The sequence below is a fragment of the Planococcus citri genome, chromosome 4 (genome assembly GCF_950023065.1).
Source record: "Planococcus citri chromosome 4, ihPlaCitr1.1, whole genome shotgun sequence".
NCBI classification, from domain to species: domain Eukaryota; kingdom Metazoa; phylum Arthropoda; class Insecta; order Hemiptera; family Pseudococcidae; genus Planococcus; species Planococcus citri.
In genome coordinates this window covers 59337404-59362476 of record NC_088680.1, presented here as the reverse complement: position 1 = coordinate 59362476, position 25073 = coordinate 59337404, and the positions used below count along the sequence as shown (strand labels likewise).

The 25073-nt window shown below is 35.4% G+C and overlaps 1 long non-coding RNA gene and 1 other non-coding gene across 3 annotated transcripts in view; one reads left to right on the top strand and one right to left on the bottom strand.

Annotated features, from left to right (window-relative positions):
- Positions 1-4589: 4589 nt before the first annotated feature.
- LOC135843351 (uncharacterized) overlaps positions 4590-25073 on the top strand; it is a 234437-nt gene continuing 213953 nt past the window's right edge. For both annotated transcript variants that reach the window (XR_010558308.1, XR_010558307.1), the window contains exon 1: positions 4590-5023. This is a non-coding gene — a long non-coding RNA (uncharacterized LOC135843351). The remainder of the gene's footprint in view (positions 5024-25073) is intronic.
- LOC135846114 (5S ribosomal RNA) lies at positions 23633-23751 on the bottom strand. The gene has a single exon (XR_010558892.1). It is a non-coding gene; the product is annotated as a 5S ribosomal RNA (ribosomal RNA).

Sequence of the window (25073 nt, the reverse complement as noted above, 5' to 3'; positions counted from 1 at the left end):
TAATTTTCTACGAGTATTTTAAATTATCATTAAGCATCAATCGATGAATAAATTCAACAACAAAAACGATACCTATCTTAAAACCAACTCATAGTTATCATGATTTTTCGCATTCTGCTTCATCTACCTGTCGAAATATCATGAAATGAATTTAATTTATGCCGGCAACATCCAGCTCACGTATAAAACTGGTCCCAATGCCAGTGCTGGACGATTATTCGTTGAACAAAAAACAACCTAACGGTATTTTTGACCGCGAGGAGGTCAGTATCAGTAATAATGCGAATTTTCTTCAACACACTCAGCACAAAACCTACCTATCGTAAAAATGAGATAAAAAATAAAATGTAATATTTGACTTTAATTTTTAAAGGTATATCGCAGGTATATAATGTGTCGACTGAAATTGGTTCGAATATAAATAAATTGCTATAAAATGCATTTTCCATAGCAGAATTTTCGACTTACATATATGGTCGAAACCGAACATCGACCTTTCATAAGTGTTGACCTCTTTCTACTTTCTCGGGACTTGAGTACTTACGTACCTACCTACGCCTGCAGCGAACTTGTTCACGTTTCTAACCATGTTTCGATCGTGCCAAACATGTTTCATATTCGCGCACTCGTTTTTAATTGAGGTTATTACCCCGTAAGTATGAACATATTATGCCATGTGATAAATTAATTAAACGCGATTTGATTAATTTTCTTCGAGTAAATTAGTAATGTTAATCGTTTATGCGAAGTACGAGTAATTAACCGGTTGTATGTAGAAAATATCATCGTGATTGAATGATGAGATGATCGATGATTTGGTGACGGAAGATGATGTTCGAAATTTGCAGCTGGTGGATTTTTTTTCAAATGGTAGGACTTTCTTTTGGTGAGAGATGGGGTGGATCTATTCGTATGGGGTTATTCGTCAGAAGTAAAGTACATAGCTATCTATATGCATAATTTGCACTATCTTTCAATTTTCAAATTGAATATACTTTCACCTAGCTATAGGTACTCAGATGGATTATTGAATTAATTAAAATTAAAAATGAGTTGGACATATTGAGTTGTACAATATACCTACTTAGGTAAGTGGGAACTAAAATAAATAAAATAAAAAATAAAAAAGCATCTATATAGGATAGGTAAGTAAATCCAAGTCAATAAAATGTGAATTTGCAAATAGAAAATAAAACTCGACTCTCTATCATATAAACATTCAAAAATGACATTATTACCCCACGAAAAAGATTTCACAAACTGAAAGATAAGCTCATCCGAAAAATACACACACGATTTAGATTAATGTACATTCTTCGAAAATTTTACAGGTTATTTCCGTAGGTCGTTAACACATCCTCCAGTTTAATTACGCAATTAAAAAGGCGGAAAGTATAAGCAAACAAATTCTCGTTATAACTGTTCAAAATCAAACCGAACTTCATTCTTTATACATTTTAATGGAGTATTGTTTTTTCGTTAAAAATTTTTATGGATGCATATTGTTTCCGCATCGCTGCATCTCTCATCTCTCACACAATCACCAACTTCCGTTTCTCATGATTGAGTCATTTGTCATTTGATACAAAATTACTCTCGTGCTATTCCGAGTAATGTATTATCTGGTTGACTGCGGCTTGGAATTTCGGAGTATGGACGTTAACTATAGCTGTTGCGGTTGAAAGTGAAGGTTTCTAGTTGCATCTACGTATATCTATGGATACTTGAGTGAGAAATATTATAGTTAGCTGCAAAAGAGGCACGATCAGTGAGCTATAAAATTATGTCACCGTCACCTTGTATCTTATTGCTATAAAGTTTTTTTTTTTTTTTAATATTTGCCTCGTGAAAATCAAAATTTGATTTGATGTTGGTGAAAGGTCAAAATTTAGTAGGTACCTAATACATTGTGCTTTTGACACTCCATTCTGAGGTGGATAGGTGATTTGTTTGGAGCCCAGAAAAATACTTCAGCAGGGGCCAAATGTTCGCTGCGAATTTTTTGAAGTAACGATTTGAGGGATCGGGGAGGGGGGCTCATTCATGAAATACGGAATAAATCAGCATTTTATTTTCTAGTATTCCTATTTCTTCTCCTTTCCTCGATCATTCCGCAAAAAAAAATCTTGAAAAATGAGAGTGTTTTTAGTGAAAAATGTAATGTTTTTCAGCATTGTAAGTAAAATAAATTGGGTTTTGAAAATTTTAAAATAGAAACCATCATTATCTTGCTACACTTTTTCAAAAACATACTGGAAAAAAATTAAAATCTCGAGGAAACCAAGAGTGAAATTTTGAGAAATGATATTCATTTTTCAATCATCAAATAATTTGCATTTTTCAGATTTTTAATTCAGTATTCAAAACAAAAAAACATGATAATACGTAATATGTACAATTTTGGAAAATTTATTTTGAAAAAAATGACATTGCTCTGCTTGAGCGACGTTTTTTCAAATTTTTGTAGGGTTGAATTTGTATAGAGACCTCGCCCATCAAAAATGTATTCTTAGTAAACATAAAGGTGTCGAAAAGTATACTATGTAATTCATCTCATAATCATTTCTGTATCAATACCTATAATTTAAAAGTAAGTACATACCAATTAAGTAATGAGAAAAATGAGTAGATTTCTGGTCTTGGGAGGCTGGGATCCGAAACCTTGAGAGCTCAGGAAGGGCCCCAAAACTGGCTTCCTCTCACGAGAAATACTTTCAAGACACATGCGCCTATCTGTTCGAGCCTCGAGGGCTCATAAATTTTGTCTTTTCTTTTTATTTTCAATAATATGTAGAAAACTATTTCAGAAAGTAGGTACTTAAGTATTTGTTGTAATTTAAGAGCATTTCTCTATTTATCTAAAAATGCAAAAAATAGTTAAAAAAATATCTAAGTACCACATCTATGGATCTGGAGCCCTAAATTTCAGATGTTGGGGGCAGGGATGAGGCCCAGCCCAGAACCAGGACCCGAAACCCGAAAAAGCCCCGATTATTTCCTCGAAGCCCGAATTTCCAAGCCCCAAAACCTTAAAAATTGTAACCTACAAAGCCCCGACCTAAAGCCTGAAACCTATTCCTCTGAAAACCAAGCCCAGAACGTGAGCCCTGAAACCCAAAACTGTGATCAGGGCTTTTCGGGGCTTGTAAGTAAATTTTGTAAATTTCTATTGTAATTACCGTTCAGTGCATCTCAAAAGTCACAAAAAAATGATTTTCAAAAAAAAATTTACAACTTCAGCAAAAAGCTTAATATTTTATCTTTCAAGGGGTTTTTGGTACATTATTTATATTCCCAAGCCCAGAACCTGAGCCCCGAAACCCAAACTGTGATCAGGGGTTTTCGGGGCTTGTGTGAATTTTGTACATTTCTATTGTAATTACCGTTCAGTGCATCTCAATAGTCAAAAAAACTGTTTAAAAAAAAAAAAATTCAGAACTTCAGCAAAAAGTAAAAAGTTCAATATTTCAATTTTCAAGGGGTTTTTGGTACAATATTTTTATTCTGTAGGTAGTTCATTGTTCTTTGAAAAATTATACTTAAAAATATGAAAAATTTGGACAGTAATTAAAAACTCCAAAAAAATTTAATTCTCATTTCAAAAAAAAACCGTTCCATTCAAATAATTTTGAAAAAAGCAATCGGAATCTGCTCTTAAAATGTTTTTTTTTTTTTATTATTTTTTTTCAACAGAAAATCAAATAAGATTTTACTTTATTCTTCATTAAAATTGCAATTTCAAGCCCCAAAAATCCCCGGAAAGCCCAGAACACTTCATTCAAGCTCTGGACATGCACTGAGCCCTGAAACCCAAACCCAAAGTTTCCTGGGCCCAATCCAAGCCCAAGACCTAATAAATGTTTGATTGAAAGCCCAAGCCCCCGAACCCGAAGAAAATCGTTCGGGGCCTCATCCCTGGTTGGAGGAAAATCCCCCTCCATCACCCTCGGATCTATCCGTCCCTGATTTTACTGATTCTTATTTCTTTTTCTAACCCAAAAACCTACGGGAGCTACGGGAGAGGGTGAGAACTGAGGAGAGAAGGTCTGAAATCAGAATTGAATTGACAAAAATTTCTGACTGGCCAATTTTGCTTGAAAAAACTGGACTAGAAAATAAAAATTGAAATTCTGTAAAATTGCATCTTAAAAAACATTCCAATCCAATTCCATGAAAGTGACTTTTCAATCATTAAATACTAATCAAATAATCACATCTGACACATCTCAATCTCAAACATGAGGTTGAGGTTTGGACGTTTGGAGGAAAGGAATGGAATTTTTAAAAAATGTAACAATTTCTTCGTTGAATTGAAATTGAAGCTTCGAACAGTTCGAACCATGTTTTGTATTTTCTGAAACTGAAAAGAAAAATAAGAACTAATGAGCAATAGCAATAAAATAAATAAAATTCTCAATTTTGCTTTGCAATAAAAAAACGAAAAAATTAATTAAACTTAAACACGTCAAATTCAAAATTGGCTACACTGGTGACATTTTTTCGCAGTACGGATATTTTGCATTTGCATATTGACACACTTGAATCATTATGATTAATGTTTTTCCAGTTTTTTTTTGCAGCCTGCTGTTCCGATATTTTTATGTGTAAAACGTGGTGAATTCGCGAAAAAAAGTGCGGTATTAATGGAAATAATCGTGATTATTTAGTGTTAATTAACCCTTCGTGTATTATAATTTCCATCTAGTGCGAAAATCTAACCACTTCGAGTGTGAAAACCCCTCGAGTTAGAGTAAGATAGCTACCCCTTTCGTTCGCTACTCCTTCGGTTTCATTGTGCCAGTTTCGCAGGGAAAATTGCGGTGAATTCGGGTAAATTGCGAGTAACTTCGGGATATTGTGATATTTTAGTGTTAATTACATCCAGAATTTCATATAATTTCCAACCAGAGTGAAATTTGAACCTGTATGAACGATTGTATTGAGTTGGAGTAAATGGTACACTGGTACACTCATTCCTTCTGCGGCTCTCCAGTCTCCGGTGACCATTTCGGCGGTTTTTTTGGTAAGTTGGAATATTCTCACGGTGTATTTGAACTAAATATCGGATTATTTATTTCATTGAATGTATTTATGAATCATCTAACTATTGCATCAGGTTTCATAACCATAAATATTTGTAAGTGTTCGAAGGAAAGAATCAAATATCTAGTCCTTCATACTATACTTGGGAAAGGACGCCGGATGGTGGTATTCAACGGTAATCACCAACGAAATACTTTCTTTCCACTCGAAATGTATTATTTTTTCATCTCCTTGGTGTTGATTGTTTAGCATCAAGTTGATTATTCGAACAATTTTTCCAAATTTATGTCTAAGTTATGATCATTGTAGAGAAAATTGTTGATTAGTTGATTTAGAATATTTACTCTTGGTTTGTTTTATGAGTAGGTAGATCCCAGATTTTCTATATCTATGTACGAAAGATTTGAAATTCTCGATAAATTTTCACCAGATCTGATCGATTTCTGCGAAAAAAAAAAGATGTGATTGGGCAACGATCGTTCGTGTTTCAACTGTTTCATTTTACTGCAGAATGTGAATGGTGAAGTATGAAATTTTTTCTATGAGGTTTATTCATTATTCGTCGTGTTGGACTTGAAACATATTACTGAGTATTTCGATTAATATATTTTTTTATTGTTCGAGAACGCAGATTCAGCTACATTAGTGAAGAAAAGTGTAAGTAAATAATGTATTGCGTAATTTCCACGTTTTCTACGATCTAATCACAACAAATAAGTAATTTTTAAGACGCAGAAAGTGTTGTTTAATCGGTTACCAAACTTCAACGATATTATCTCGGATTAATCTTGATGTAGCCGGCGCAGTGCTCAACTTATAATCGCCTATCATAGGTTATCGAAACGATAAGAGTAAGTTTACTGTTTAGCGTACAAACAAAACAATATTCGAGTAAGTATTACGTAAATTTCCAAATAATAGTGGTAAATTCCACCACAAAAGATAAAGATTACCTACACATCAAAAAAAAGGTATAAAATTAATTAATAGAGTCTTTATTATGATGTTGTATAGGTACACACGAAGCTCGATAATGAATGCAGAACTCGTTACACAAATGCTTCGCAACGTTTAGCACCTTACACCGAGCGAGAAGCTTTTTATCAGCGAGTAATATCTATTACACCAGAGCTGGAGCTGAGCATGGCCAACTAAAACAAACATGTCACGTATCATAATAAAAACAAATAAAAGTAAAATTAACAGCTCGCAAATGCTGAACATGCTCGACTACCGTATTTTTTCCATTTGAAAAAGAGACGCCTTCGACAGACGTGAAAGAAAACACCAAGTATTTCTTTTACACCATCGCATCGTTTATCGGTATCGTCCTTCTCGCATATTCTCAGATACAAGTATAGAATTCCAAATCAACTTGCGCCGCTGTCGTCGTCGTTGTGAAGAAAATTAGAATGCATTTATCGTTGAAGGATGTGTTGCGGAGACGATAAGAAAAAATAATAATCAACTCGGATCATTCTTATGGAAGTGCGTAGATTCTGGAGTCGAGATAACTATCGTACAACCAGTTCACTGGCATTTTGCAGAATACATCGGAACGACTACGCCTTCTTCTTCTTCCATCATCATCATCGTACTTCATCGTTGCTGCTATAGAGTATAGAGTTCGATACACGTAGCCTGTAGAGTAGAGATCGCCGCTCATCGCTCGTACCTGTGCACGCATTTTACCCTTAGGCGACGAATACTGTCATTAGAGTACCCGGGGATGTAGCGGCTAAACCAGGAATACGTTCCGAGGTCACTGCCTCGCCACTTTTATAGGACGTTCAACCTTTCTAATAAAAACAAGTCACGACTAGTTCTCATCTGCCCCCTTTCCACTCGTGTATCTCACACACGGAGAGAAAGAGGTGTGCATGCACTTGAATACTACACAGCATTTTCATCGTATGGCCGAGAGTTGGAGGTGGAAAAAAAAATTCTCTACAAATGTACCTATACTCTACTCGCTACTACGACCTGCTCGTTGCTGGATTCGCCGATTACGTTGGCTGGACATGGAGATGGCGCTTATACACGAGTAACTACATACATGGACGAATTTCAAAACATCAACCATTGGAAATTATATCGCTAACCGTTTCATTAAATTATAGTCTACGTACTATATGTTCATGTCCATTTCTTCTACGTAGTCTAATACGTCTTCAAACCGTTAATTATCGACAACATACTGGCAATGCTGTGCTGTAGTCAGTGTAATTGATGTTTTTAAAAACCAAACCAACAACGTGTAGTTTCCATAGACCACCAATTCAAAAGACGCATCTTTTTATTGGTGATTTTTTTTCTGTAAAATATTACCATTCTGAGGTTAAAACCGGATTTCAGCTATACAATGAAGTTGATACGAGATACAGAAAGAGTTAAAAAAGTACCAGTTAAGTGTGCAATTACCGATTTAATTCTAATAATCAGCAGTTTGTTCGACGTGTAGATGTTTACAATTAAATGTACTATTAAGGGGTATAAATTTTAATTTTTTTTTCCACGTCGTTTAATGATATTTAGTTACTTTACCAGTTTTCAGGGTAATGCTCGGCAACAGATTGTTGATGCAGATTCTCAGCTCGTATATGGGATCAGACGTTGGGAATTGGAATCACCTTCTTTTTGAGAAGAAGTAACCGTGCGAAATATTGCAATATTTCATGCCAAGTGCGTCTGTATCGTCGGGAAATTTCAACGGTGACCGTGACGTGACTGAATTGTTTCCAGGGTTATGTACTCGTATGAGAAATTTAAATGGTAACAAGATGTGAATATTCTTTTTTTTTAAAAGTAGGTATTCGTATAGTAATGCACGAATTTATGAAAAGATAAAACTAACTACCTGACGATTGTTATCATGATCATCGAAATGGAAAAGGAGTAGAGGCAATGCACTAATGCAGGCATCAGAAAAACAGTCGAACGAAGAGCCATCTAATGAAACGAAATATGGGCAAAAAAACCTTAAGATTTACGGAGCGTTTCATTTCAAGTGTAGAAAGGTGACATTTTAATGACTCCCCCCCCCCAACCATCCAAAATGACGGAAAAATTTGAGGCGATAGCATTTGATGTTTCAAATTGAGTAAAAACGTTATCCAAGTGTGCAGTCAGCAGAAAAATCATGACGAGACAATTTTTTTGATTAAAAAAAATGTAAGTGTACAAAATTATAGGTACTCCTGAAAAGAGAGAAAACATTTTCAAAGTGGGTACGAATTGTGATAGGTAAAGTGGATTTCAAGAAAAATGTACATAATCATCTCGAACATTTGACTCAGATCTTTGAGTACATTAAACCCAGTTTAAACATTTTTTAAAAATTATTTTTCAACTTTTTTTTTTAATTTCAACAGTAACACGAAACCTGAATAGCGGTGAAAGAGAAGGTCAAGTTTCACATTTAAAGAAATCTAATTTGAATTTTTTCCCCTATTTTTTTAAGAACTTCAAAGGAAATAAACCCTGATCCGCTAAACATGTGAAAAAATTGATTATTTGGCAGCCCTCCCCCCCCCCTCAAAAAAGTGTAATTTTATAATTACTTTACTGAAATTTTATGCCTACATTTGAAAACATTGTTGAAAATGATGGCTTCTCATTTTCTCAGAAATGAGAGGGACCAGCTGCTGGATCTATTTCACCTTCAATGAGGTCAGGCCCAGCCAAGGGCTTTGAATTTTTTTGCACTTCTGGAGCCTCCAATTCCATTGCCTCCTCACCTTCAATGGGGTCAGGCCCTACTGGCTCCGGAACACTAACATCGTTTGACGAGGATACTTGCGGGTCGGGAGACCCCAGGCATTCCTCCGTGCCCTCTAATTCTGAAAAATATAATATTGAAAAAAATTAATACAAAAAGATTTTTCGGACACATATACATATTTATCCTTTCCTCAAATTTCATTTTTATCAAATTCTAACCCCCCCCCCCCTTCACACACAAACACAAATTTACAAAATTCAATTACGTAAATTCAACTTTTCCTTTTTTTTCATTACAAATTCGGTAATCAAACACAAGTGAAATTCAATTTTCTCAAATTCGTAACTAAATTTTATTTTCTCTCAAGAACCAGACGAAAGCTAGATCAAAAGCGCCCGCGAAAGTACCACACCAACCAAAAATTTCAAATGCTGAAGTTCGTTCTCAAATTTTTGAGAAACTAAAAAATATCAAAATTGGATTCTAAAATACAAAAAAAATCATCAAAATTTTACTCAATTGAAATAGAGAACTGAACCTTGGTTTCACAACACATTTTCAAAACTCCGATTAAATTTTTTTCCCAAAACAAACTTCCAATTCAATTTCCCTTTTCTTCGATTCATATTTAATCCTTCTCTCCTACAAACAGAAATTTTTCTTTCCTCTTCTCCGCCTTCGAAATCAATATGTGTTTCTGCCAGTTACACAAAACTCAACTGTTCTTTTTTTTCAAAAGAAAAAAAAACAAAACTTGACCTTTTTTTCCCCCATTCAATGAAAATTCCATCTTTTCACAAAACAAAAACGAAACATTTCCCATTCCATTCGAAATTCGAAATTCAATGTTCCATTTTTTCCCCTCCCCCTCAACCTTTTATTTCTATCAGAACAAAAAACATGGACAGGTAATTCAATTTTTTTTCAACAGAATTCGTTCAAAACTTTTGAAAAAAGTCAGAAAAAAAGTAAATTCTACATACTCGTATATTGTCCAATAGTTCATTCCGGTCAGAAAAAGTGCTTCGTTTTTCTCAAAGGTCTGATTGTGAGATAATCGAATTTTATAATTTTTCATTTTTTAAGGGTTGGAAAAGCAAAAATTGAAAATTATAAAAATATTACAGAATATTTTTTAAAAAATCCAGCACATTGCTTGAATATTTGTTTTGATGATTTTTGTAAACATAAGTATATTTTTGTGGTGGTGGGGGGGGGGGGAGAAGAGGGAGAAGAGTATATTGGCCCATTTTTCATTTTGAAAACCTCCTTTGGGTTTCCGCCACTTTGAATCTTTCTTACATTTTAAACACTTCTTGCAACATTTTACTAAATTTTAAAAATTTTCGTGAATTTTCGCGTCGTTTTCTGCGATTTTTACATGATTTTTATGGATTTTTCTTGCATTTAAAAAGGTTTACTGTATTTCACTCAATTTTGAATTGGTGAACTTTTGAGGATTTTCATTCATTATCTTGATTTTCAAAGATATTTTTTGCCAATTCAACGAATTTTTCATTAATTTATATTTTTGTGATATTACTCTTCGATTTATTATCGAATTTCATTACATTTTACCAGATTTTCATGTGTTACCTATCAATATTTTTCTTGACTTGAATGACACTTTTTCTCATTTTATTTTATTTTCAACTTTTTAAAGCAAATTTCATCCAATTTTTGTACACTTAATTGTTAGATATTTAATTGTTTTCAATTCTAATGATTTATAAAGTTTATCAAAAAGACGTCTCATGAATTTTATTTTTAATCAGTTCTTAAGGATAGTATTTTTGGAAATTGGTCGAATTTTTTTCACAATAATGGATTATGTACTCAATTGAAACAAGTTGATTAATTCTTTTTGCTTCCTCCCTCCCCCTCCACCTACCAATAGGGCATTGGAGAAATTATTTTCAATCATCTTTTTATTGAAACGACTGCTCCCCCCCCCCTCAATAAAAAAGAGAAGAAATTGGATTTTAAACCAAAAATAATCAGAATATGACCAAAAAATGATAACAATTTTGAAACTAGGTGAACACTGCTGTAAACAGGCTAGATGTAATTACAGCGAAATATTGTTATCGGGCTTAATACCCGTTAGTAAAGTTTTTTAAACAAAACAAAAAAAATGATGTTTGAAGTTTTGAGGGTAACTTTTTTAGAGGGGATGGAGGTTCTGAATTTGATTGAATGCTGGAAATTCTCCTGCGCTTTTCGCTCCCTCCCCCTCACTTGCAATGGCGTATTAAAAATGTGTGTTATTTTTCTTTTTATAATTTGAAAATGTTTTAGATACTTTTAAAAATAACCCTCTTTCTTTTCCAGGAAAATTTCAAATTTTACACAGAAATCAGAGTAGGGCTAAGTATTACAAAAAAATTAATTTTTGAATATTATTTATGAGAATTTTTGGATAGGGAGATGAGGCAATGAATTCTGTGAGCTGTAAATTCTCCTGGACTGCCTGCCCTTCCCCATGAGGTATCACAAATTTCAATTTTTTGGTTTAATGATTTAAAAGTTTTTTTGATTTCAGTTTTTAAAACGACCGCCTCATCAAAATCATATTCAAGTCGTTGAACATAAATCAGAATAATGATACAATTTTTTTTTGATAGCTGGGGGGATGTTTATGACGCAGCAAAATTGTTTTTAAAAATATTGAGGTTATTCTTTGGGATTAGGCGGGGGGAAGAGGGGCCAATTTTGTTAATTTTGGTGTAATTTTAGTTCTTTTATCGCGTTTTTATCGAAACAGTGCCCATTTTCACCCCTCCCTTTTGCTCTTCCACTCACCAGTGAAAAATTTCATTCTATTTATATTTTTTATTGTTGGTTCCAGATAGTCGCAGCCTTTGTAATAAAATTTCTCAAATCATCTCGAAATTGGCCAATTTAAAAAGTCATTACACGTGTACTAGACGAGGCGCTAGCTTACGTGCCGTATGCACTTTGAGGTGCTCGAGGTTTGATGGCTGATTATTGTAGAGGACATTTCCCTTGATTAAAAAAGTGATGTTGTCGCCCCCTCACGTGGTCCACATTTTTGCTAGGGGGCCAAAACCCCCTCATTTTTCGGTTTTTCGCAATTTTCTCAAAAATGGTTGCATTTAGAGATAAAATACCTCAGAGGGAAAATGTAGAGCATCGAATTTCCTACCAAAAATGTTCTCTGCACCTTTTCCGTATGTCTGATAGTTTTTGAGATATGGATGATTGAAGTTACGCCACAAGCGCATGCACGTGTACATGTATTAGGTAAGGTTACGCTACATGCGTAGTACAGCAAAGTAACAATTCGATATCAAACAAATTGCAGTACAAGTTTTATTTTAGTTTCATTTCTTACAAGAAAGCCCACTGTAATCATATTGAGAATTATTCATAATCCGCCCCCTCCCCCTAAAGCCACTACGTATGTACTTTTAAAAATTCAGTTCTTGAAATCAAGTTTTCTGCTTTCAGTATGCAAGTATATCTTTCTACTTAAGTACATATATGAAAAATTTCTTCAAATAACTGTTTACAATTTTTTCGTAATGTCCCATAAGAAGGCAGTGGTGGGGTCTGGGGAGAGGGGATCTCACGAAGAGTGTTTGAATTACCTATGTATGCATATATTTGTGTGCCAAGACCTTTACAAGCATATAAATCTCATAGCTTACGTGCTATGTATTCATGTTTGTACCTGGTGACCAAAGAGTCCTCTCAGGGGGCTGGTACCTTTACCACCACCCCCTCCCATTTGCGATTTTATTCCAAAATTCTCGATTTCTAATACCTTTCCAGGGATCGCGGAGCGGAGGTGGAGGCCCGGAGGCCCCCGGAGGGTACCCTTTTTTTGCCTTGCTCCGGGAGCAGGAGCCGGAGCAAGAGGTACTTGAAATTTTTCTACTGGAGCCGGAGCTGGAGGTATTTTTTTTTCAAATTGCCGGAGGCGCAGGCTCTAACCCCCCCTCCTCGACCTCCGTGGGCGTAGCTGGAGGGCAGGAGTCCCCCGGAGGGTACCCTTTTTGGGCCCTTCTCCGGGAGCCGGAGCCGGAGAAAGAGGTACTTGACATTTTTCAAGTGGAGCCGGAGGTGGACGTGGAGGTACTCATGAAAAATCTCCGGAGCTGGAGCCGGAGCCGGAGGTATTTTTTTTCAAATTTGGGAGCCGGAGCTGGAGGTGGAGGCACTGACCCCCCCCCCCTTCGCGATCCCTGTACCTTTCCTTTGAAATTTTTACAATAAAGAACCCCTTAAAATCCGTTTCATTCATTTTTAATGAATTCTATAGCTAGAGAAATATGTTTCAACGAATCATAGAGATTTGTGAGATGTGTTGAAAAGAAAATGAAAAGTTCTTCTGTTCTATTTCAAAAATGCAAAAAATCAATGCTGTAACAACATCGCATTTTGTTCTGTTGGCGTGAAAATTTTTTGTACGAAACTTCTTCTAAGATTTCTGTAAAAGAGCTACAAATTTTAAAACTTTTCTCTCAACCTCTCTGGACAACATTAATTCTATTTTTACAAGATAAAGGAGAAAAGTATTGATCTTTTTCATTTTTGTAATCAAATAGAAGATTGTAGGGGAGAGGTACCAGCCCCCTGAGAGGACTCTTTGGTCACCAGGTACAAACATGAATACATAGCACGTAAGCTATGAGATTTATATGCTTGTAAAGGTCTTGGCACACCAAATATATGCATACATAGGTAATTCAAACACTCTTCGTGAGATCCCCTCTCCCCAGACCCCACCACTGCCTTCTAATATGATTACAGTGGGCTTTCTTGTAAGAAATGAAACTAAAATAAAACTTGTACTGCAATTTGTTTGATATCGAATTGTTACTTTGCTGTACTACGCATGTAGCGTAACCTTACCTAATACATGTACACGTGCATGCGCTAGTGGCGTAACTTCAATCATCCATATCTCAAAAACTATCAGACATACGGAAAAGGTGCATAGAACATTTTTGATAGGAAATTCGATGCTCTACATTTTCCCTCTGACCCAGTTGACCAAATGCTAGCAAATTTTGTGCTAGCGTAAATGGTGCCGGAATTTGAGACACTTTTTTAAAAAAATGCTAGCAAATCAGTTGCGATTAGGTCGCATTAGAGTAGCAGAATTGCGCACAAATAGCTAGCACGTAGCCGGCACAAAGCTAGCAAAAAGCTAGCATTTTGTTGGCACTTTGCTCTGCATTCTGCTAGGTACATGCGACTAAATCGCGACTGATTTGCTAGCAATTTTTGCAAAAAGTGTCTCATATTCCGGCACCATTTACGCTAGCGCAAATTATGCTAGCAAGAAGCTAGCATTTTGCTAGCGTAGAAAAACTTTGATCAGTAAAGTAATTACTATTAGTTAATTTTTAAAAATTCTGGGTGTTTACCTTTAACAGGTGGTAGTTTTCCAGGAAATTCCAAAAATTAGGCGACTGTCCCAGCTCAGAGCTAGCATAACGCTAGCATCTTGGGATAGTATAAGAAGAGTGATGTCACTCTTCTTACTTTTCAACAAGATACCACCTTGAGCTTATATTCAACTTGATGACACACTTTATCTAAGAGTAGCAAACTATACCATGAGAGAGATCGACGCTAGCAATTCGCTAGCATTATGCTAGCGTTTAGGTTGAAAAATCTCTTTATTAAATAAAAAATGAAGTTTTTTTTTTTTTAAATAGAAAAATTGTCAAAATTTAAAATTTGAAAATAAAGTATCAAACAAACCATGAAAATGAAAAATTTCAAAAACATTTGAACAACATTTTAGTCCACGGCAATGGGAGTAATTGCACCCCCTGCCGATTCTCCGGGACAACTTTTTCCTTAAAGGGGACATCCTAAGGAACATTTTAAAGCAAACTTGCTGAAAAAAATTGGCCTTACTTACAAAATGGCGGCCATTTTGATTGAAAGGTCAGCCGAAATCGCAGATTTTGCGTTTCAACATAGGACGTGCACGAAATTTTTCAAACCTTACAAACGTAGATCGAAAGATCATGCAAAAATTCATCACCTGTCAAAATTTCAAGTGGTAAAGTACCTTTTTCGATTTTTGGTGAATTTTCAAAAATCAAATTTTGGCCAAAATGTGAGAAAAAATCAAAATTTTACCAAATTGACCAAGAAACCTGAAATTTGGGATATACCCTATTTTCGACATGCCAAATCGATGGGAAACGGTTTCAACTTATTTTGAGCAGTTCTGGAGCCTCCAGCAGATTTTTGAAACTCAAATTGAAGTTGTAAAGCTCAAATTTATTCTGAAAACTAATTTCAATACGCTACGAAGTACTGCAGGTGAATTTCAAGTCGTTTTGGAGCCTCCAGCGACTCTTTGAAAATTCCTGAAGCCGCCAGCAGATTTTTGAAACTTTAAATTTTCACAAAATTTTATCAAACTGACAATGAGATGGAGAGTCGAAATTTATTCTGCAAACTAATTTTAATACGCTACGAAGTCGACTGCTTGTGGATTTCAAGTCGTTTTGGAGCCTCCAGCGACTTTTCGAAGGTTGTATGGCGTTTTTTGGAAAATTGGAATTTCCTAAAAGTAGCTGGAAGCTTCAAAACCATTTGAAACCTGCGAAGTAAATTTCAGCTTGCCAACTCCAATTGATAAATTAATGTTGTGGGAATTTCAAGTTTCAAAAGCCTACTGGAGGCTCTAAAATGACTTGAACCCACCTGAAGTCGTCTTCAGAAGGTGTTAAAATTGGAGTGTAGAGTAAATTACAGCTTTCCATGTCCATTTGATGAAATTTTGCTGTCCCCTTTAAGAAAAAAGTTGCCCCGGAAGATCATCCGGGGGGGGGGTGGTGCAATTACTCCTATTGTCATATGCAGGAATATTTTTAATGATTTTTGTATGCATGCTGAGGGATGGAAAAGATACTTGCTCGCATTTTGCTACAATTATAAGTAACGCAGAAAAAGGTTTATTGGTGAGAAATGCGTAAGATCTGGTAGCACGTTCCTATCATTTGACTATGTACAAAGAAAACGCCAAATCACCAGATGCAGAAACTAGAGATATGCTTACATTTTTCTAGAGCCAGATGGCTAAGTAAATGCTAGCTCAGAGATGCAAGAATATTACCTGAAGTTTCCTATCATAAAACTGTGAGCAGGTACATATTAGTCAGTGATACGCTGGCATTAAGCGAGCAGGTATAGAGTGAGGCAAAAGCTAGCTGAGATATGCGAGAATATTGCTTGAACTTTCTTGGCATAGAATTGCAAGCAAGTATCCATCAGTGATACGCTAGCATCAGGCGAGCATGTATGAAGTGAAGTAAAAGCTAGCTGAGATATGCGAGAATATTGCTTAAACTGTCCTAGCATAGAATTGCGAGCAAGAATCCGTCAGTAATACGCTAGCATAAGGCGAGCAAGTTAAAGTGAAGTAAAAGCTAGCTGAGAGTCGCTGGAAAACAGCTCGAAAATTGCTAGAATTGAATTTGCTAGTGAAAAACTGCAAGAAAATCGCTTACTTTTAGCGAGACAATTATTGCTGGCCACAAAAAGCGAGTAAATTGCTAGCAACTTATCAAAACGCGAATAAAACGCTAGCTTTTTGCTAGCATGTGGTCAACTGGGGAGGTATTTTATCTCTAAATGCAACCATTTTTGAGAAAATTGCGAAAACCCGAAAAATGAGGGGGTTTTGGCCCCCTAGCAAAAATGTGGACCACGTGAGGGGGCGACAACATCACTTTTTTAATCAAGGGATATGTCCTCTACAATAATCAGCCATCAAACCTCGAGCACCTCAAAGTGCATACGGCACGTAAGCTAGCGCCTGTACTATACTCGAAAAATACACGATACGGATATCTTTTCCCATAATCAAAAATTACACGACGACGCGAGGACACGACTTGTATTTGCAAACTGCTGTTGACGATGTAACGAAGCCGTCAATTAAACAAATTAAAATTCAGATAAACCGTTATCCGCCTTCTGCGAGTCCTTATCAAAGCGGTCACAACTCCACAAACAGCTAAACATAACATATCGTGGAAAAAAAAGAGGAAAGAAAGAACGCTATGCAAATAATTAAACGTGTGTGTATTAGAAGCAGCTTTCATAAATTCAACAACACTAACACCTCTTCAGGCTATTTACCCCTCCTATTTAATTTCACACTGTGGCGTTCGCGTGCCAAAAAAACCTATCGATTTATAGGTACCTACGAGTGTTAAGGCGATTATTTCGAGAGGTTGAAGAAATTGGCCAATTTTTTTTGTTAATCATGTTGACGAATAGAAGCGGGGTACGCGATAGCATCTTGAACGTGAAATGCATTCGATCGACAATGTCTTATGTACATGTATGTGTAGAAAGTCGCCGAAATTATTGCAGCTGTCCTTTCTTCGACGAAGGGTAAGTTCAATAACCTTAGAATTAGCGCACCTTTATATTATAATGGAATATAATAACCATTTCTTTCTTCATCCGAGGACTGAGGCTTTATATTCCAGGCATGATAATACGTACGAAGAGCAGAGAATGAAGCATTGCTGGACGCTTTTACACGGAAGAATATTAATCATTTGAAAGATTAATGACGTTCGTCGAGGTTGATGTTGTTGTCCTGCGAGATGAACGAATGCCTGCCTGGGTCGTCTGTCTCCTCGAACACGGAACGAAAAGATGTCTCTTCTGGATCATGTGGTTTTACACCACGTTAAGGAAGGATTATTGTCAAACGATAACACGTGTTTGAAATACTCCGCCTGCCTAATGATTCAGGATGCATATGCAAAGGTATTCCAAATCCAAACAAGAGTTCACCAACACGTTGAAAGAATCGCAATTACATAAACCTGCAGTGAACACGAGAAATTGAATGAAACATGGCATATCAGAGCCAGCTTTTAAACCTTGGCAAAGAATTATTACAGAGTAACGAATAGTTAAATTGAGCTGCCACCTTCATTACACGTAATAAAATTCAACGATCAACGATAGTACATGGTACATTAGATACACGTTGAATGAAAAATGCATTTTATTAGTCTTTGTTCCATCAGTTAGAGCATAAGAGCAGCATTGAAAAAAAAAAATAGAAAAAAGCTCGTACTACAATAATACACATCCAAAACAATAATCATATCTTCACGCTAACATCGTGTATAAACGTTATTTATATTTCATGATTTGTCCAGTAGGTCATGAACCTTATTGTGTTGTCACTCGCATCAAGTTTATTCACCCTAATTTTTTTTTCTCCTACGTGAAAAAATATAAACACAGCCGACGCGTATACGATGTGTTTTTCCTCATTACGAATTCAAAAGTAGTTTTGCTAGTGCTAGTGCTGCGCGCCATTTCGTTTAAATTATATTTTTATATTTATTTATACGTAAGTATACACTATACAGCCTGCCTAGGCAGTATCGGAAGAAGAAGAAAAATATAAAATATGTATACGTACTAGGGGGCTTCGCCCCCTAGGTCGCTCCGCGACCTCGACCCCCAGCTCGCGCACTCGCTTCGCTCGTGCTGCTCGCCCTGGCCCTCGCTTCGCTCATGCCTCTCACCCCTTCGGGGCTCGCTTTTTTCACAATTCACAACTCAACTCATGCCCCTGCTCCTAAATGCAAATCAGCTGAAATGTGTCAATAGCAAATTCTACTCTGGTTCTAAAGTACAATGTTTAAAAAATTCAAGTTTGAACTTGGGGTGTTGAATTACTCTGGTATACTTACTGACTTGATAATTATCATCATTTTTTAGGAGTAAAATTTCTGAAATTCTATATGTAAAATTGGGTAGAAAAATGTTTAAAATTCTTGTAAAATGATGGCATAAAATGAGTAGGTAGTGAGTATGCTGGAGTAATTCAATCCTATGAAATGAAAATCTGAGGTAGGATAGTCAAATTTGTATCCCAAGTATAGAAAATCTACCAGTGGTTGCTTAGCTAAGGGAGGGACGTGACTTGAGCCACCCCCCCCCCCCCCCCGCGAGTGAAAATTAGAAATACTGCACGCAATAATGAACCGTTTTTTGTTTTTTCGACCCATTTTTTTCAACAAATTTTCGCTCTCACTTCACTTGAGCAGTAATTGCACCTTCATTTCCATACAATTTATCATACATTACGAAGGGTTTCCATTACATTACCTCTAATTTCGATTTTTCATACCTAAAAATCTGGTTTTGCCCTCTCTTTGAGAAAATTCTGGCTACACTGTACTGAACCCTTCTTCATCTTCACTTTAACTTTTTTACAAACAATGTTCCACTAAACATTTAAATTTTATTTGTGCTGTTGAAATAAAGTCCTAACCCAAAAATGATCTCAAGTGTAGAACCTCCTCTCCTTATTATTTGAACAGACACTACATTCCAGTTTTGAAAAAATTAAATACTATAGCAATGAATGTAACTCCCAACACAACAAACAACAACATCATTCCCTCCTCAACACACCTACGCTGTAAACACGCCCACATAGCAACGTTCTGAGTGTATTGTTGTCGGTGTGCATTGTAATACATGCATTTATACACAATAGAGAAAGTGTTTTTTCAATTTTTTCGGCCTTTAATTTGAAAAATTCCGATTTTTTTTCTTGATGACATATCTACACGTCAAAAGGAACGTTTGAAAAAAAAAATTGTCGAAATCGGTTTGATAGAAAAGGCTGGCGAACTCTATCAAGGTTTCTACTCGAAATTCTATTGTTTAAACACAATAGAAAACATGTTTTTTCAATTTTTTCGGCCCTTAATTTCAAAATTTTCGATTTTTTTTTCTTGATGACATATCTACACGTCAAAACGAACGTTTTAAAAAAAAAATTGTTGAAATCGGTTCAGTAGAAAAGGCTGGCGGACTCTATCAAGGTTTCCCTTCAAACATCTTTTAATATATAAGGATTAGGTGTACAGTTTTGGTCACTTCGAGTGGATTTGCTCGAGTAAATTTATCATCGTAGTGGAACATACTGTGTAATAATTCATATTGTACTGTTGTACTTTAATCGTTTATGTGTAAGGTGTAAAGATCATTAGTTGGTAAGACCGGTTAATGCTCGTACGAGTATTCTACGAGATTTTTCTAATGAATGTGTGTATTTTTAACCTTTCTCTTCTTTCATCATCTCGTTAAGGTCAAAATTACAAATTTTTTACGACGTTTTATAATTTTACGTTGCATTTTATTCGATAAGATTGTAATTTAATATTGATAATGGAGAAGCGGTAGATGAGTTTTCGTGTGGAAATGATTATTTACTAAGCTAACTCTCTAACTAAAAATAATATTTTATGAGTTTCTATCTGCTCGAGTGAATAATTAAATGAAGGAAACAGGAATACCAATAACACTAGGCAACTATTTTGAACTTTTTTTTTTTTGGTGTTTGGGTTGAAAATGGGCTCAATTGATAGTTTAGACCCTGAAACAAAAAACCGAGTGAGTTTTTTAAATTTGAGTTGTTTTTGTGGTTAGGAGAGACTGTCAAAGTTGCGAAAATGACCGGGTTTTTTGCAAGATTTTTTAGGGGAAAAAATCAAAAATTGATAAAATTGGAGTAGAAAACTGAAATTTGGTTAATACATACTCCGTTTTTGACCTTACAAATCGATTGGAGGTGAATTTGAGATGTTCATGGAGCCTCCAGCGAAATTTTGTATTTTACAATTTTCAAAAAATCATCAATAATTGGGTAAAAATTAACTTCAGCACCTGGAAATTGTTTTTATGGCGATTTCCATCAATTTATGCAAAAATTTTCCAGATGATTTTTCAATTGTTCTGATCCAAACCTTACTCCAGTGGTTAAATATTTTTATCATTGGCGTAACTGGACCTTTCCAGTAGGGTGTGCCAATTTTTCATGTGTGATAAGAAAGAAGGAGTGGTAATTAGTTACTGTTGAAGATTGGGCGACGTTGCAGAAGACCATAGATGACAATTTGTTCACATTAAAATTTCTAAGGACATCAGCATGGCATGGGTATTTGTACTTTTCCAAGTTGACTTGTGGTAAGTAGCTTTTTCTCAATTTTCAGCGATTTTTACGTCAAATTTAATAATTTTCTGATGAATGGGTTCATTGTTCATGCAGCTAAGTGTATAATCAGTCTCGAACTGAATTTGGTATTACTCAGCCAATTTTCTATTGGTATACCTATTTTACCATATTGTTTTTAATTATTTTTACTTGAATTAAGCTGATTTTTCATGAATTTTACACAATTTTTTGTATCATGTTACCTGTGTGATTTTGTTGTTTTGTTAATGGTGTCTTGAAAATTCATCGTGTGAAAATTATAGTACATAGTATATGGAAAATTCATGGCAAGAAAATTCATAGCACAGAAAATGCCAAAAATTTAATTGAAGCACAACAAAGCTTAAACAGTCTTTGTTATAAAGTATCACACCAAAGTTATACATGTGGAGTATAAGACACGACCCGATTTTTAGGCATCCAAGTTAATATATTCACCCATTCTGAAGCAAATTACTGAAATCGTTCTGGAGGCACTAGAATGGCTCTAAACAGTAAACAGTGATATTCGGGTCCGAGGGGTCTTATAAACTAATTTTCATAATTTATACTAAATAAGTAGGTAAGTACATACGTGTTTTTTTTTGTTTTTTTTTTTTTTTTTTAATTGTAAAGTACTGAAAGTAGTTCATTTTGGATTTTCAAAAAATCGCCAAAAATCTATTGATTTTTTTGGTAAAATCAAACATCATCAAAGTGGAATGAAATTTGGAAAAAATAACATGAAAAAGAGCATACGTAGGTATTTCTGCTGCCTAAATTCATTTTTAAGATTTTTGACGATTTTTTGAAGTATCCAAAATTGACTATTTTCAGTGATTAATGCGTAAAAAAAATTGGCGAATCCGCCTTCGATTTGAACGGGACGGCGATTTTTGGAAAGAGCATGGTCTGAAATCCCCATAACCAAAATTTCAGCTCCCTAAATTCATTTTTCAGATTTTTGGCGATTTATCCGCGCATCTCGTCAACACTAGTGCAGGAAATTTTTATAAATTTTGTATGGATTTTCTGACCATTGTGTAGATAATGGATGTTGTGGAAATCATTTTTTGATATGTAATTAGTTTGACGATAAGGCTGTAATCAAAGATCAAATGTCAAATAATGTTGATGACGTAGTCGTTAAAAGGTCCGATGTTCTCTCGATAATAAGAATAAAAACTTACATGATAAATTCAATATTAAACAATATTTTTAGGTTAATACAGAGGTCAATATGGATATTGGATTTTCACAGTTTCGATGATTAGACGGTGGAAGCCTAGTTTGATACTAAACAAGTGTATTTTTAAATATACGTAATAAGTTTGTAAAAGTACCTGTATACTGTAACAATAAATTGAACTTGATTGATTGATTGATTGATTGATTGATTTTGAATTGGTTGGGCGATACTTTGGTATATTTTCAGTTCCATTTGAGGTATACCAACACAGACCTGAAAACCAAAAAAAAAAAAAAATTGATACGTACCCCGGCTCTTTAACTTTCAATGATGTTATTGATCTACAAGTCAATATTTATTATATCCATAAAAATTGTACTAGCTGAAGCTGATCTGGGCTACACTGGCACGAGTATACCTCATCACTAGGGCCAGGATTTTTATGTTAATGAATATTTAATTGTAAATATAAAAATGCATATTTTCGCAAAAAATGGCTGAAAATTGCATATTATTTTGTCGTATATTTGAGGTCAATAGCACATATTTTCACAAGAACTGGTTAAAAATCACTTTCATCAACAAATTTTTACTGAATTTCCATACTTTTGTTACTATTTGAAAAAAAAAATCTGATTTTTTTCAAGCTTTGAAAATGAAAAAAAATCTGTAATTATTTTGTCAGTGATTTTTTTTCATTTTACTACTTTGAATAATGTCATTTAATATTCTATTGATTAATTTTTTTTTAAAAAGTTGACACAAATGACTTTTCTTATAGCACTTTAAAAATTCTGCATTTTGATACCCTGATGATGGGGCAAAAATCTAGCCCTAGAATGAGAGAGAGAGAATTTATTTTAAGCAATCTGTTACATAAGTTACATTTAGCTGTTGCACAAGATTGAGGATTTTCAACCTCTAAATTTAGGATTTAGATAAATCTAGATTTTAAATCGAATTCAAAGACATTAAAGCCCTAGAATAATTATGATTGTTTTTGCTATATTAAAAGTAGAGATCGTCAGAATTACATTTCGCCTTTGGCCGTTATCGTTTCTTATTTCAGATTTTTTTTTATTTTTAATTTTTGAAATTTTTGTGCCTGATTTTTAAAGAAGGGTAGCCCCCCTCACCCGATGAAATAGGCAAAATGCCCTTAACCTCAGATTTAGATGAAACTCGCAGGGTATGTTTAGTACCCCCAAAAAATGATTTTTGGCCCATAGCCCGCCTCCCACCCCACCCCCCTTAGCCAGGGGACCAACAAAACGCGTTTTTCAAAGGGAAAATTCTGCATCAGCGCGTGTTTGAGATGAATTTATTCTGTAAACGAATATAGTTAGAGGATTACCTCCCTGAATTTTTTCAGAATTGGAGAAAAATTCCCCCCACTCCGCCTCCCTTACACACAATAGCGAAAAACGCCTTTTTTCGGGGGAAAAAAATCACGCTTCAACGAGTTTTGAAAAAAAAAATCTGTATTCACTCATAACACTTGAAGAAGATATGATTCTAGAAACGTGATTCTTTTCAAAAATTTTTGACACCCCACGGGGATATTAACAAAAGAAAATTTGAAACCGCCGTATCTCCGAACCGAATTCAAGCACATGAATTTTTTTTCAAAAATAATGTGCTAAAAATCTAACAAAAAAAGTTGAGCCAACGTTACCAGGTTTTCCCAGGCGGTCACCCATCCAAGTACTAACCTGGCCCGATGATGCTTAACTTCGGTGATCGGACGAGAACCGGTGTATTCATCATGGTATGAACGTTGGCGAACAAATAGCTCGTTTTCACAGTATTTCAGTCGTCGATTGGATACAAAATCGCTTGAAATCATTGTAATGGAGGCAAATTAGCATCATATTTCAAAAATAAAAACATTTTTGGCCACCTAAGCTTTTATGATGAAAAATTGTCCAGGGTGGTCCCCTGAATAATCCCTGAGGATTACCACCCCACAGACCCCTTGCTAATTTTTTTATGGGGGGTTGAACCCCCCCAAAATGGGTTTTTTGCAGTTTTATCCTCGGGGGTTGATTTTACGTCAAAAATAGCTTTATTTTTGAGTTCTACGTCAAATTCCCGATCTAGTGACATATCAACTATCCTTCTACCTCCCAGGGGAGTGAGGCTCGAAGCACTCAAAAAAGGGGGGTTTCCTGAAAAATACATAAAGGTTATAGGCGCCTAAGAGGGGTGAAATGGGCTCCGAGAGTGTTCGGGTTGATACTAGCATGGAAAGTAGGCACCATTGAGAAACTACCACGTGAAAAATTTCAGATACACACCACCTCCCCTTTTTGGGGAACCCCCCTTTTCTGAAATTTCAGTAACACTTTTCTCAGCCCCATTTTAACCGATTTTGAAAATTTTTCAGGATGTTATGTATATCCTTAGTAGGTATCCCCACAAAAATTTTCAACCCTCTCCCCTCATATTTACCCCTCAAAATACCGTTTTTCAACTTATTTGATGCTTTTTAACAATAGTAAAAATTGAGGGGGCTAAGTGCTCTGGAGAGAGCTAGATGAGTGTAGCAAAAATTTTGACGTCATATTCGTGATCAGCGGTATCGAATCATAAGAAAACGATACCCTACTCATTAATACTCAGTTATTTTCCCCAAAATTTCCATTTTACCCCCAACTCTCCCCAAGACACATTATTACACGATTTTGAGGGGTAAATATGAGGGGAGGGGGTTGAAAATTTTTGTGGGGATACCTACCAACTATATACAATACATACCGAAAAATTTTCAAAATCAGTTAAAATGGGGCTGAGAAAAGTGTTATTGAAATTTCAGAAAAGGGGGGTTCCCCAAAAAGGGGAGGTGGTGTGGATCTGAAATTTTTCACGCGGTAGTTTCTCAATGGTACCTACCTTCCATGCTAGTATCAACCCGAACACTCTCGGAGCCCATTTCACCCCTCTTAGGCGCCTATCACCTTTATGTAGTTTTCAGGAAGCCCCCCTTTTTTGAATACTTCTAGCCCCACCCCCCTGGGAGGTAGAAGGACAGTTGATATGTCACTAGATCGGGAATTTGACGTAGAACTCAAAAATAAAGCTATTTTTGACGTAAAATCAACCCC